Source organism: Polistes dominula, unplaced genomic scaffold (assembly GCF_049000335.1).
Source record: "Polistes dominula isolate Pdom_NZ unplaced genomic scaffold, Pdom_raw_medaka contig_168, whole genome shotgun sequence".
Classification (NCBI taxonomy): domain Eukaryota; kingdom Metazoa; phylum Arthropoda; class Insecta; order Hymenoptera; family Vespidae; genus Polistes; species Polistes dominula.
The window spans coordinates 1,630,320-1,645,837 of NW_028301024.1; the positions used below are offsets into that span (position 1 = coordinate 1,630,320).

Genomic DNA, 15,518 nt, shown 5'->3' on the forward strand with positions numbered 1-15,518 from the left:
AACATACAAGATGACAAATGCCGGAAATGCAAATTAGTACCCGAAACAATAGAACACATAACAGGGGGTTGTAAAATACTAGCAAATACCGAATATACGGAAAGACACAACTCCGCAGCAAAAATCATACATAAAGCAATAGTGAACAAATACAAACTGGAGAAAACTACAACACCATACTACAAATACACACCAACAACAATAATAGATAACGAAAAGTACAAACTATACTGGGACACAACATTACACACAGACAAAACAGTAAAATACAACAGACCGGACATCACATTTACAAACAAAGAAGACAAGACAACATACCTAATAGACATCTCAGTACCAAACGACATCAACATCACACAGAAATACAGAGAAAAAATAGAAAAATACACACCACTTGCACAAGAAATACACAGAATATGGAAACAAAAAAAGGTACACATCATCCCTCTCATCATATCAGCAACAGGCATTACACCGAATAATTTTAAACCATATCTCACACAACTACAACTAGACCCAAATATACACCAAGAAATACAAAAGGCGGTTATATTAAAAACATGCAACATAATCAGAGCCTTCCTAAACTCTGAAGATTAAAGCTGTCAGACCTGGCAAAAGGCCTGTCTGACACGCTAATATGCCCGAGAAATCGGAGAGAAATAATTAAATAACAAAATAATAATAATAATAATAATAATAATAATAATAATAATAATAATAATAATAATAATAATAATAATAATAATAATAATAATGATAATAATAATTTATTCAATTTTGATACATGCACTTTGTTATCAACAAAACAATTAAATATAAATATCACAATAAAAATTATAAGTATTCCAAACTTAAACTGACCACAGCCGTTATTTATACATACTAAAGATAAACATGGCTGCGCATTGCATCGGAAGCGGTCCAACAAAATTTTCAGTCAATAGCAACACCAGCAACACGTATGGCGCGTCCCTCCTATAGGGTCCCTATGGTGCGCTTCATCTGGCGGTGCGCGATTTTTGCTTGTTCAAACCTGTATACGCGTTGTATGTTTGCTCATTTGTACATTGAGTGCTTATTATGCAAGTTGTAACTCGTGCAGTTTTTTCATTCTGTTCAGTATTGAACCCTCCGTAGGCAATAAACATTATATTTTGTTATTTTTTTTAATATTCAATTTTTGTTAAACAAATCCTGCGATAAGCCTATGAATAAAATAATATAAAATACGATAGGAAGTAGGTATAAGGTATCGTTTACTTAAAGATTAAGAAATTCTGAAATTCCATAAAATCCGAAACCATCTCAATGATCATAAAAAATATTGGTTATAAATGTTTTCAATGAATATACGTTAAATTTTCATTAATTTAATTTTCAGCGTCTAATAGCACCGTCTAATAGTACAATTGAATGCGTAGTACTGGTAGTACGTACTGCCCAATGAGAAAATCTAGCGCGGACTACCGGTGGTACGCGACGCCTAATGAAAAAATCTAGTGCTGGCCACCGATGGTACGGGTCGGCGTGAACGTGTTAAAGTTTGTTTGTATAAAGTTAAATTTTTATTTTAAAACAGTCGTCCAGATTGTTCACAAATTAGAGTCAGCGAATCAATGAAGATTTAAAATTTACTGTGTTTTAAGATTAAAATAAAATGTGAAATTTTTGTACTAGCATTGACTGCGTGCAAAAGTAGTTTTTTAATTAGTTATAGAGTCAGTGGTACTCGTTCGAGTAACAAGTTAAAATCAAACGCGAATTAGTGTCCGAGTTGTTCACCGTATAAGAAAATTTCGTTCGCGATAAGAAACTCATCTATAGTTTCTTATTTTTGTTTATACCGCGTTATTAGATTCACGCAAATGCATCATCAAGGAATATCATCGAGGAATTTTCAGATGAATCTTGAGGATTGATGTGGCTAAACTGTTTTCTTATGAAGTAGGAGTGTTTTGGAGCCATCACAGAACTTCTAATGCTATCTGTTCATGTTTCATATATGCGCCATTTTAATTTAAAAATATTACATTATATGCTATATAACAGTTGGTAACGAATGAGTGAAAAATTTAAAGTTCATCCGGTGCTCAATCATGCCGAAGATGAAAGGTCCTAATCGACACGAGCTACTAGCGGTTATAATTATTGAAATAAATTATTGATGAGAACACGAGAGTAATTCCTATTTTTTAGAATTGCTCATGAAAATGGTATAATCTATTTTATATTTTATTAGCTTAGGATAGATTTTCTTGTCTATATTGGATAAAGTCATTAATTTTTATCTAAAAAGAGAGAGAAAGTAGTTTTAATAAAAGGAAAAAAAATATATATAGGTCTCCCTCCAACAACACGGTAGATAGGTTCCTAGAAAATGACGTGTTATTTGAAACCGTGTTGTTTGAGACCCAGAGCCAATGCAAAAAGGGGATTACGTTCCGAAAACTTTTTAAAAACAAATATATATTTTTTTTTAAATAAACAACCTAATTTTTATTAAAAATATAAATGTATGAACAATACAAAACAAAAAATATTATCTTAATTTAACGCAATTTTAATTTAATTTATTTCTTCGTCGTCACTGCTCAATTAATTCAACCGAGAACGTTTTTTCGGTGGAATGATATCGCTTTGACTTTCAGAACGTTTTTCTTTTTTTTTAAGTTCTTGCATCTTCTTCCCTCTTTAAAAAATCTGTAATTTTACTTTGCTTGTTGTTTCTTACCAGGTCATTATAAATTTCTTGGTATGGAGCTAGACAGTTTTGATGCTTCCTTTTGAATTTTCGGCTCCTTTCTTTGGAAGGATCTGCATTCAAGAAAAATGACTCGAGATTTTCAGCTAAGTTAGGCCTTCTTGTAATATTTTTAATGTTAACTTATTAACAGCACAATCTTCATCAGTGCTAGTGTCCTCAGGATCAATTTGATTTACAGTTTCGGATACCATTTCCATCAAATCCGCTTCGTCAACTTCTTCTTCCACTAATAAACCTTGAACGTCTACAATAGCCATTTCCATAAAACCTTCGCTTCCGATTGATTTAGCAAGTTTTGATATGCAACCAATTTCATTTTGTGACGATTCCCGCACGTTTTCTATTTCAACTGAAGGGGGCCATATCTTCTTCCAACCCGCATTTAACGATGATATTTTCAGTTCACACAACATGAGACACTTTTGTTTTCAGGCCATGGAGATAAAAAGAAATACTTTCCGCAACACTGTATCTTTAAGACGGCAAGTCTCACCGCGGCTGTAGAAGTACAGTGTTGTAAAAAGGTTTTTTGAAAGCAAATCGTTTAATAGGATGCCGTGTTGTAGGAGGGTTCCCGCAATTATGAATCATGTTATAGCGAAATCGTGTTAGGAGAAACCGTGTTTTTGGAAGGATACTTGTACAGGATGATTCACTAATTCTTGCCATCTAAATAGCTTCTAAATTATGATAGAAGCTAAAAAGTTTATCAAAGAAAAGTTGCATGAAAAATTCAGGACTATAATATGATGTTAGTTTCTTGTTGTTACTAGGTTGAGTCTCTTTTGAGATTTATAGGTTAATTTTGTTTTTATAAATACAATGCTATATTTTAATATTCATTTTTTGATAGCAGCTGTCAAGACGAATCCAATAATAATTAAAAATCGTATTACATAGAGAAACACTTTTTCATGACGAACAAAGGGCGTCTCTTATATCTACTGAAAGACTAAAAAAGTCATTTTCCTTTTCTCTCTCTCTCTCTCTCTCTCTCACTCTTAGAAAGGATAGGAAGAAAAAAATCACACGATGCGCAGACAGATTAGATGTGATCTGCGATCGCTCTTTTTCTCCGGTAAACATTCTCTCCTTTGGATCAATTATGACAAGCTGGCAGAGATTGGTTCATCTAATGAAAAAGAGAATAACTGGGTGAGAAAAAAAGAGAGAAAGAGAGAGAAAGAAAGAAAGAAAGAAAAGAGAGAGAGAGAGAGAGAGAGAGAGAGAGAGAAGGAAAATTCTGCAGGCTACTTTCGAAAGGTGAAGATGATATCTTCTAAATAAACGTTTACTTTTCGGCGTGTATTCTTTGAATGACGAAGCCATGAAGTCGACGCTTAAGAGGTCTTCTTGTTTAACCCCCTCGCAAATTTCCAATGTAACTCGATACTCACCCTACCATATCTCTTACGTCTTTACTTGTTCACTCTGTTTAGTTGTACGCGATGCTTTTTGGCAGAAAATCTAAAGTGATCAATCATTTTCTTATATTCTTTTCGCTTGTATTTTTTACTTTTTTTTCCATCTGTCAGAGAAAATTTTGAGAAAAAATAAAAAAAGAGATAAAGAGCGAGAAAAATAAAAAGAAAAGACATAACACACGCATACACACACGCACACTCACTCACTCACTCACTCACTCACTCACTCACTCACTCACTCACTCACTCACTCACTCACCCACTCACTCACTCACTCACTCACTCACTCATTCTCCACACACACACACACACACACACACACACACACACACACACACACACACACACACACTCTCTCTCTCTCTCGTTTTCTTTGTGTGCCCTCGTTTCAACTCGAACCTTGATCAACTGGAGAGTATCCTGAACCAGACAATCCAACCAGAGACACTAATAGGAGTAATGCTGTCATCGAAAACTGCCTGGAACGCCACCAGCACCTTTGCTACTGAAGTCCTTACGGAATTGCGTTCCATTGAAAGAAGAAGAGCGAAAGACAGTAACTAGAAGGAAGGAAGAAGTCACTTTAGCCACCAGAAGGAAGAGCAGTAGCTAGATCCTCATTCCACGAAGTAATGCCTAACGGCGGTTTCTGTGGGGATCAGAGGCAGGAGGAAAGGGGAGATTTTAGTCGGTATTAACATCTTGAGTCCGACATATCCGGGCGAAACACCGAAGCCTGGAATACGTAAATGTATTTCCTCCTCTATAAAACACACACACACACAATTTTATCTGTTTTCAATGTTTTTAATCTTTCAATTTTACCAATCACGTGTAGTTTATATAAATTCAAGGGAAAAGAATAATTTCCTAATTGCCAATTAGTACGATAAATAACGCGAATGAAATGAACCGCGAAATACATTTAAAATAAAGTGATGCATTTTCCGTTTTTTTTTGTTTTTTTATTTTTTAGATTCCTTTCTGTGAAACGATTATTATTAAAACTTTTAGATCATTGAACGTAAAGCAAACATATTGAGGTATTTTTCTCAGTATTCATTAATATTTTCGAACAAATAGAAATGTTAAAGAGAACGTAACAATAACGTGTCAAATAATGTGTCTAGTATTTTTTGATCGATTAAAATGTAAAATTCTAAATTGTCAATACCATAATTACTTGTGGATTGATTGAAAGTTAAATGCAAAATTTTAATTACTAACTTAGGAAAAAAGAGAGAGGAAAATTTACGAGTTTGCAATTGTATGACAAAATAGTATTAAAAATGTATTGTAAAAATTAGTAAAAATTGTAAAAATGTATCAATAGAGAAATAATAATCCCATTGAGATTAGTCAAGCGATCGAATCGAAAATGACGACAAAATTTTATATTAAAAGTCGATCTGGTGCTTGTCCGTTAGTGTACGTATAAAATCAGATCAGAAAAATTTGGTAACAAGTGTGCGCAAGAGTAGAAAAGTTTCATACGTACATAGATTGATAGATTCATATATATATATATATGTATATACATAGATATTCTGGGGAAAATCCCGTAATCTGTAACTGTTCGCGCATTAATCACCCAAACGCGTTTGCGATTGGTGACTGATCGCGCATCAATTATCTGTCCCACTTGTTACATTGTAACGTTTCTTGTTTATCATCGATTCGAAAATCGATTATCGATTTCGTTCCCGTAATTTCCATTTGAACGACACTACGACGGGACACACTGCGAATTAAGCGAAGATTTATTATCGGTCTTTACGAGAGACTACAATCCTCTATATCTCTCACTTTCATTCTCACTCTCATTCTCTCTCTCTCTCTCTCTCTCTCTCTCTCTCTCTCGTTGTAGCAGGCATCCGAAAAGTCTCGCATATAAACTAGAACGCAAAATAAAGGACGTGGAACATATTGGTTTTCGTTGCGGTTAGGTTTACTCGAGTACACGGTACTCTTATGCTCGGCGTTAAATTAGGAAACGCTAGAAACTAATTCACTTGACGTTGCTGGACCCTTCTCGTCGCAATTTTGCATACGAACGCAAATCCGAGAGAGTATGAGTGAAAGAGAAAGAGAATGACCGAATATGCGAGTGAGAAGGACGAGAGAGGTAGAAAGAGAGAGAGAGAAAGAGAGAGAGAGAGAAAGAGAGTGTGTGTGTAAGACAAAGAGAGAACTTGCGCACGCGCATACTTCGATAAAATCATTTATTCACTGGGCCAACTCCAGTTATGCGCCCGTGCTGGCCTCAACGTTCGAGGGGGTTAATATCCTTGGAAAATTGGAATGTATTATTTAGCAAATGGCCAACCGACAGTAATTGAATCGCATGGAAAGCCGCGTACGCTTCTCAAAGTTTATCGATTTATACCATAATGAGAGAGATCTTTGTTGAAATAGTATATATATATATATATATATATATATATATATATATATATATATATCTTATTTTTAGATACTCTTTTTTATTTGTATTAGAATCCAATGTTTTTTAACGAAACTTTTCTGTTTTATGATTTAACGAACTTCTCTTTGATATCAGATCTTTTCTTTCTTTTTTTCTCTCTCTTTCGCTCGTTTTTTAAACTTTTTTTTCATGGAATCCGATCGGAACTTGATTTGTTTACTTCGAGTAATTTAGTGGTTTTAGAACTCGGTATTACTCTTTTTGAGTACTCCTCCTATAATGTAATGATCTTTCTATTACCGTTAGAAATCTCTAACTGTTGCACGATCTACTTTGAAACTTGTTAACTGTTAATTTCATGATAAGTAGTGTAGTGAGAAAATTTTCTTTAAATGTTTACGATTAAAAAGAAAAAAAAAGGAATATGCGTATAATGTTTTGATAAAAGAATACAATTATTTGCAAGAGTTATTTTTAAAAAATGCTCTTACAAATTGTTGGCACACACACATACACACACCTACACACGCAATTGGAGAAAAATTTCATTATCCATCTACGCGTTTCAATTTCTTTTTTTTCTTTCTATTTTATCGCAAGTATAATTAATTCGATTCTTTCGTAAAGTGATCGTAAAATTGACGAAAATTTTGTACAATTGATCGGTGATAGCTCTTGCAGAATACGTTGACTGACTAGTTCGTTGCGGTTTGGCGTTTCGATTATTTCGATTCATCGAGTAACGGGCGTTTCTACGTTTATATGTAGAAATTCTCGCAAATGCGTTAGAATGATCGATTTTTACACTATATGGTAAGAGAATAGTTTAAAATTAGAGAAGCAGAAGAAAGAAAAAGAGAGAAAGAGGGAGAATTTCGTTTAATACGAAACGTTCTCATGCGATCGAGTGTAACAAAAAATTAAGTGAAATTTTTTACTTTCTGTTCTTTTTTCCTTCTACTTATACTTGTACTATTCCATTGTATCTCTTTCTCTCTCTCTCTTTCTTTCTCGGTCTCTCTATTTCAATCTGTTTTTCTTTTTTTCTTTCTCTCTTCTAAAATTTTTTTCTTTTTCGAGCAGCCAAATCACAGGTAACAAGAGTAACTCGTACCTAAATCGATTTACCCTTCCTTCCGGGCTTCAATTCTCAGCGGATCCAAAGCGTGTTTCTATGGCGATCGATCAACGATTTCGTTTACATTTCATTTGCTCGACAATACGAGCCTTCGAAGTTACCTATCCTTACCGATAGTTCATGATAAATAAAAATAAAATTTCTACGATCAAAAGCTTTGAACGGAAGATTCTATTTTTATGAAGCAAAAACTTGAAAGAAAGAAAGAGAGAAAAAAAGGAGAGAAGATAAATTGTATATAGCTGGTTAAAAAAGTGAAAATTTGCAATCGCATTAAAAAAATACTAATTATTATGAAAGAAAAATAATAATTATTATGAGGTGCGAGTTTATGTTCATGTTCCGTGTGAGACCATGTATAGTAGAGCAGAGAGACGAGAAGTAAATCGATGTTGACATAATCATAGTTCTCTAGCGTACACTGATTTAAATAATTCAGTATATATCGCTATTTGTTGAATAATGAAACATCTGTACGTATGCAGGAAGCTAAAATAAGCGTACACGCGTGCATCGTTTATGCTTTCCAACATTGACGATCAAGGTCATAAATATTATCCGTTAAGATCCTGCTTATACCATTATATTATTATATAACAACATATAGAATACAATATTATGAACGTGTAAAATTTTATGAATATTTATATGTTAACATTTTTAAATATATCTTGTTTCGTATAATTATTTTAATAATAATGATAACATGAATAATAATAATAATAATAATAATAATAATAATAATAAAAAAAGAAGTAATTGTTGTGTGTAATCGTATTATTAATTTAATAACAAAAACACAATTTGTTCTCAAATTTAACTAACAAGAGAGACATTGTTAGATAATACGAGTAATATTTCATGTAAGGATTACAAATTTCGTCGGTTTCACGCAAGAAAGACCAAATAGATTTGTTCTTACCAAAAAGTATACCCTGGCACGAAACTATAGATCAAGTGGTCGCACCCCGAGATTCCGTTTTCCACTGAAGATCGAGTCGTTTGTCCGCTAGCGGATCCATCAACAGTATCATAAATCACAGCGACGCGGCGTGCGCCTAGAAAGAGAAAGAGGAACTGAGTTAGAAAGAGAGTGAGAGAGAGAGAGGGAAAGAGAGAGAGAGAGGGAGGGAGAAAAAGAAGGAAAAAGAGGCCACTCGAGCGTGGTCTCGCGCGCGTGAAACCTTTATCAAAACAAATCTGTATGCTCAACTACCATGGGAATGGACCGGAAAATTTGTTTAATGGCAGCTGCAACGTAGACCGATGCGGATTCGTCTTTGCCGTATGTCCTTTTCTTTCTTTCTCTCTCTCTCTCTCTCTCTCTCTCTCTATCTTCTTTTTCTTGTCTTTCTTTATATAAGAGGTATCAAGAGACATTGTATCTCATGACAAAATGAGAAAAATGAAGGAAAAGAATAAGAAGAAGAAGCGAAGGTGGGTAGTGTCGATGTAAGAGAAGTCGAGAGAAAATGTGTAAAAGATATAAGAGTAAAAAAGAGAGAAAGAAAAAGCTTGCAACAGTCGAGAAAGAAAGAAAGAAAGAAAGGAAGAAAGAAAAAAAGAAGCAAAAGAGCAAAAGAGAAGTATAATGTCTCGGACGTAAAATGGGCGAAGAAACAGCAAGCCCCTGCACGGCTTCGACTCAATTAAATGATCGTCTTCTCCTCAAGGGTCCCAGCGGAGGCACCAACCATTAATTTCGTAACACAAGGAACAAAGGGTCTACCTGGATATTCTTTCGCCTTTTGTTTTTCCCTTTATTATTTTTCTTCTCTACTCTAACCTACTATCTCACTCTTGCTTCTTTCCTACCTCGTACCTTCTACCATCTCAACCTGTTACTAACAGAAGAAGAGAGGGCTTTAGCCGCAGGATAGCAAGAGCAAGGAGGAAGAAGAGAAGAGAAGAGGAGAAGAAGAAGGTTGAGGAGGTTGAGGACAACCTGTTCAGCCCATGGCTACATTTCTCTTCTTCTGCGGTAGCGAGTAAGCCTCCTCTAACTAAGCCACCACGCTCCTTTCTCCCCTCTACGTGGTACACCACCACCACGCGTATCATCCTGATCGACTCGTTCATCTAAAGCTACTTTCACACCGATCGACACATTAAATATTTTTGTTTAAGTATTGGAAAGGGAACCTCTAAACTAGGCGTGGCTCTAATTCTAACTATCGGCCCAATCACGTAATCCTTATATCTTCCTTTTTTTTTTAATCTTTCTCTATACTTATTTCTATTTCAATTTTCATCTGTTTCTTCTTCTTCTTTACCTTATTTTACTTTTTTCTTGCTAGATAAAAATATTTAAATGACAGTGAGAAACATACATGATGTTAGTTCCAGGATATCGACAACTAGAACGTATCAAACGTCTTGTTTGATTGCAGTGAATGAATATTTAAGATTGTTCTTTTTGATTTCCTGTTAAGGTGCCATGAGAATTTTCTAGCTGCACGATTTCCTTTTGTATCGATTAATAATTATACATTTTCCATTTCAATTTTTAAAAAACGATTAAACTGATATTTAACTATATGGTAAATGGTTATAAGGAACATTTTGATCATTACTTAAAGAATTTGGAGATAAAAAGGAAAAGGTGAGAATTAGTTGCGTGGGATCGACGATGAGAATCCGACAGTGTGAAAATCGGTTCATTCGTTCGTTCGTTCCTTCGTTTAGCCGAAAGAGTGATTTGTTTGCACGAAACAGATTGTTCTACCTTTCTTTTTATGTAACAGTACTTTTATCAGGGTATGGAAGAATCAAAAGAATTTGCTTCTCCTTCTTTTTCTTCTTCTTCTTTTATCCTATTCTATGACTACGTTTCGGACATAATTAGAATGTTGATTACATATTTGATCAGAGGAATTGTTTGCTAAACGAATGGAAGACAATCGATCGATCGATCGATCGATTTTTGTTAACGTTTGATCTTCGTTCTATCGATAAATAATACTCTTTTCGATAAGTCATTGAATATCAATGAAATTGTTTACGCGTGTATACTTGTTAGAGAGGAAGAGGTGGGATCTATTTGTTCATTGATCTACGATATCCAGTGTAATTTCTAAAGAAGAGAAAAAGGGAGAAAGAACACGGGGCAAACTATGAACTAGAGAACAAACGATACGAAACGAGATACGTGCTTTACAATTAACTTTCACCTCCATCGTTTTCCATTAACGATATCCTCGTTCCCTATAGTTTTGAGTTAATTAAATTTTTCTTTCCATCAAATTACCAGCTATTCTCCTTCTTTTTTATTATTCTACCTCTTTTTATTATATCGGCGTTCAGTCAGTTTGATAAAAGAATCAAAAGAGTTCTGACCGTCCAATTAAGATAAAATCCACGAATGAAATTCGACCACTTTGTGTGGTAACGTCGTAGGTCAACAATTTTTCTTCCTTATACTTCAGTAAACTGGATCATCTCATGGGACACACAAAAGCATCTAAAACGTTCTTAAATGTGTGTGTGTGTGTATGACTTCAGACAGGGGAGGGGAATTGTAAAATGATAGATGACGCGTAAACGTGCTCTGATAGACATCCGACAAGGTACAACGAAGAGCCGGAAGGAAAACGTAAAATTCAGCTGAAGCGTGAAGATAAATGTCGTAAATCCATTTATATTAGCTTTGGTTCGGTCAACCATAACATAGGACGCCACTTATGTCGTAGTATCTCGAAAAGAGATATTTCGAGATCATTTTCTTCCGAACTTTTTCAAATTTTCTGGTCTTCTTTTGTATTATATATTATATATACTTTCAAAGTAAACGAAGCAAAAAGAAAAAGCAGTAGTAGAAGAATAAGAAAAAAGAATCGATATGTTTCTGGATCGGTTTATCGTAACAAACGTTCAATAAACACGACGTTTAGCTCAGAAGTCGGATTTACAGAATGATTAAAGCGCTTGATCTTCCAAGAAGGAAAGAATGAAACGAACAAAGAGAGAGAGAGAGAGAGAGAGAGAAAGAGTAAGGGAGAAAAGATGGACAAATGTAGATAAGGATAGAGATAGAACTAAAGAGAGAGAAAAAGAGAGAGAGAGAAACAAAGTGAAAGAGATACACGAAGAGACAGGAAACGAATGTGATTCGTTTGGACGAGCAATTTACAGCTCGAAGAATATGGCTCCGGCGTGTAAACCGCATTGAAATTCACGGCAAGCACGGAACTCCACCGGCGTTGAACTATGGGCAAGCTGTTGCAACCTACTGTTTTCTCTCTGTCTCTATCTCTCTCTCTTACTGAACCTTTATCGTAACCGTTTCTCCCTTCTCTTATTCTCTCTCTCTCTCACTCTCTCTTTGAGTTCCGTGCAACCCCTGATATTCCGTGGTGCGCGCGCGCGCGCATACACTGTCTCCGTCTAGTTGGCATTTAATTCTTGCCGTACCCCTTCCTTCGAAATCCATTTAAAATCCCCAGGAGGTAGAAACTCTAAGAGAAAGAGAGTTAGAGAGAGAAAGAGAGAGAGAGAGAGATAGAATAAGAGAGAATTGTGTTGTGATATACGTTCATATGTTCATATGTTCATACGTGTACGTATGTACATACTACGGAACTTATGTTTCTATGGAACGGAAGAACAATGACGGAAGTCGCCCGTGGAATGTACCGGATATACGACGACTACAAGCGTAAGGTTGTAGATATATCGAATTGAAGAGAAATTCTCTCGTGATGCTTTAAACAACTAAAAGAAAGACGTTGCTTATGTTACACTGTGATATACTTTTCAAAAGCTTTCTCTTGTTATTATTTTATTTTCGCTTTTTTTTTTATTGTGAGATTATCTTTTTTACTTGTATAATAGGTTATGTTGCAAATTAATTTATGTTAAATCTTTTGCACCGTAAATTGTATCAAATTTTGATTTCATTTTATTCCGGGTTGGATATTTAACCTTTTCACTACAAAAGGCGAAAATATAAATCTTGAAAAGTCTATCGATATACACGAAAGGCGTAAATATACTTCCTCTGTATTTTTTTACTATAAAATCTTTATTACTGTTTTACCGATTGATTCTTGAAAGTTACTTAAGATAAGTAAACAAAAGTGATATATTTAATTTATTTGTCATAATTATTTTTTTAAACCCTAAAAATGGTATTAAATTTCTTGGTTTGGTTACTGTAGACAACCAGTCGAAGCGACTGACATGCGACAAGCGTGCCGTCTATATTGATGGATTCGTCGCAGTAAAAGGGTTAAATGTAGTAATTATTTCATCAGTACATTTTATATTTTTAATTTAAGTGTTGTTTTTTTAACGAAATTGTTTCTGATTTATTTGCTTCGTTCAGTCATAGGAATGAAATACAAATTGAAGAGTCATACTGTAAATGTAATATTAAGATATAATTGTGTATATTTCTGAAATATTTATTTTGATGATGAAAATTTTTTTTCCGTAAGATAAAATTCTTGGTATGTATTTTAATTTTGTTTTCTGTTGCACGCATTTCTAATATCTAGTTTCTTCACGCACGAAATCGAGATCAAATGGTTGTACGGTCTAGCGAGCAAACGTTGAACGCGAAAGATGATGGAAAGCTGCCGACCACCTGGAAAGTGGGAAGAAGAACGAACGCAAGAGAAGAAGAGTATATATATATATATACGAGTATACTATTATATCTCGCGTAATATTCTTCGATGCCTCCTCTCACCGATCTATTATCCACGCCCTCACTCTTTCACTCGCTCATCCCTCTCGTAGCTTCACCAACGAAGCAGCAATTCTCCTTTACCTTTACCTCCACGAAACGTTCCTTTCGAGAAACATCATAAAGAAACTTAAGGAGGTGCTACGGTATAAAAACAAAAAACAAAAAAAAGACAAAAAAAACGTGATGCCAGTAAAAAAGAGTTCTTAAGAAAACCGCCGACAATTTCAAGAGTTTTCGTAATATTTCTTAATATCACGACGATGACCATTCCAACCGACTCATTCCTCTTTTTCTCTCTCTCTTATTTTCAAATCTATCCGTCATTATGACGACAGAGAAAAAGATGGAATAGGTTTGACAAAAAAAAAAATAATATTTATCTCTCTCGTAATTGAATTTCAATTTGATTTTAATTTACCAATCATCATTGGAATTTACATAAAAATACGCTTTGATACGTTGAAACAGGTTTGAAAATAAATATAATATTAAAATATAATAATTATTTTCTACGTCAAGATTAATTGGCAACGTTAGTCAAAGTAATTTTCCTTCCTCTCTCTTTCTCTCTCTCTTTCTCTTCTATTTTTTTTTATTTTCTTTCTTTACGTAGAACAATAACAAAAGTGATAAATATTGCTTATAATCAAGATATCTTTATCACGACGTTAATGACATAACGTATCTCTCAGGATGTGTTTCCTGCTTCGAGTGCATACAGATTACGGTGTAGTAATGCAGGTCATAAGTCAGTGTATCCTACAGGATATATGAACCAATTATGGGTTAATCTTTGCCACATAGACACTATGAGAGCACAATAAGGGAGCGACTTTACCGCTAGCCGTGCGATAAGAGACGTAATAAATAAACGTATCCGCGTAGCACACATACCGTGTTCGAACTACGCGACTATGAAAATCGCCAAGGGCTATTTGCTTCGTTGCTACCTCCCCCTCCCTCTTCTCTTCATCCTTCAATTCTTCTAAATACTGTTCATGTTTTCTCCAAAGATTATTGGAATCTCGTCAAACCTGTCACACGTCCTTGATATTTCTTTTTTTATTCAGAAAAAAAAGAAATCTCTCAAATAAAAAGAATTTTGAAAATATTAAATATCAATTATTTTACACAAAAATTTATTCGATCTATCGATAAATAAAAATAAGTAAGCGATTTATCAAATTAATTCAATCAACGATTAAGTAAAAAGCAATTAATTTAAAATGCGATTCGAATCAAATCCGATTTCTTTTTTTTAATGAAGGCAATTTAAAAAAAAAATGTTTATTCGCTATATGAGTTTAAATAAAAAAGTTTATATATATATATATGATGATGGTAGGAGCTCACTTGTACGCCACCGACCGGTATACATGCGTGCAAAGGAAATTTAAGTATACTGGCTCGGTGAGTTAAGTATAATACGAGCTCTCTCTCTCTTTCTCTTTTTTTCTTTGAAATACACACACACACACACACACATATGCAGAAATATAGCACACAAACATAGTATAAAGTTGCAGCTTGCTCTGATGGCGGCAGCATAGCTCGCAGCGTTCTACGTCTTACAATAATCTTTCTGCGTTATCCAGTATATCCCAGCATCCGTTCTTCTTCATCTTCTTCTTATTCTTCTTCTTCTTCCCTTGTGTTATTATTGTTGTGCAGGAGGAGGCTACGGTGGGTATCTTGTCAAATCGAGCAGGTGTTTCACCCAGGCGGCCTTTCTCTCCCCTCACCCTATCACCGCTTACTATATATTTTGACGATTAGTTCTGGACCGAGCTTCTTCGAAGTGCGGAGGCTGCCTACTATTCTCTTCCAACCTTTCTCTTCTTCTCAGGGACGCATCTGATATTTGTACTTTCGATTTTTTCCTATATCAGATATTTGTGCATATACGAAAAATAAAAATTTATTTAACAACCCTTCTCATAAATATGTACACACATATAAATAATAAAATGAAAGATTTTTGTTATTGTTGTTGTTGAATGATATTAATATTAAAAATAAGCGAGCAGGTGAAGTACACACAAGATGACAAATTTTATTATACCTAGAAATAAATA

General features: G+C 34.5%; 1 long non-coding RNA gene across 1 annotated transcript in view; it reads right to left on the reverse strand.

Annotated features, from left to right (window-relative positions):
- The window catches only part of LOC149031964 (uncharacterized), a 50,862-nt gene that overhangs the window by 18,920 nt on the left and 16,424 nt on the right, over positions 1 to 15,518 (reverse strand). Inside the window, exon 2 of the long non-coding RNA XR_016177128.1 lies at positions 8,677 to 8,812. This is a non-coding gene — a long non-coding RNA (uncharacterized LOC149031964). The remainder of the gene's footprint in view (positions 1 to 8,676; positions 8,813 to 15,518) is intronic.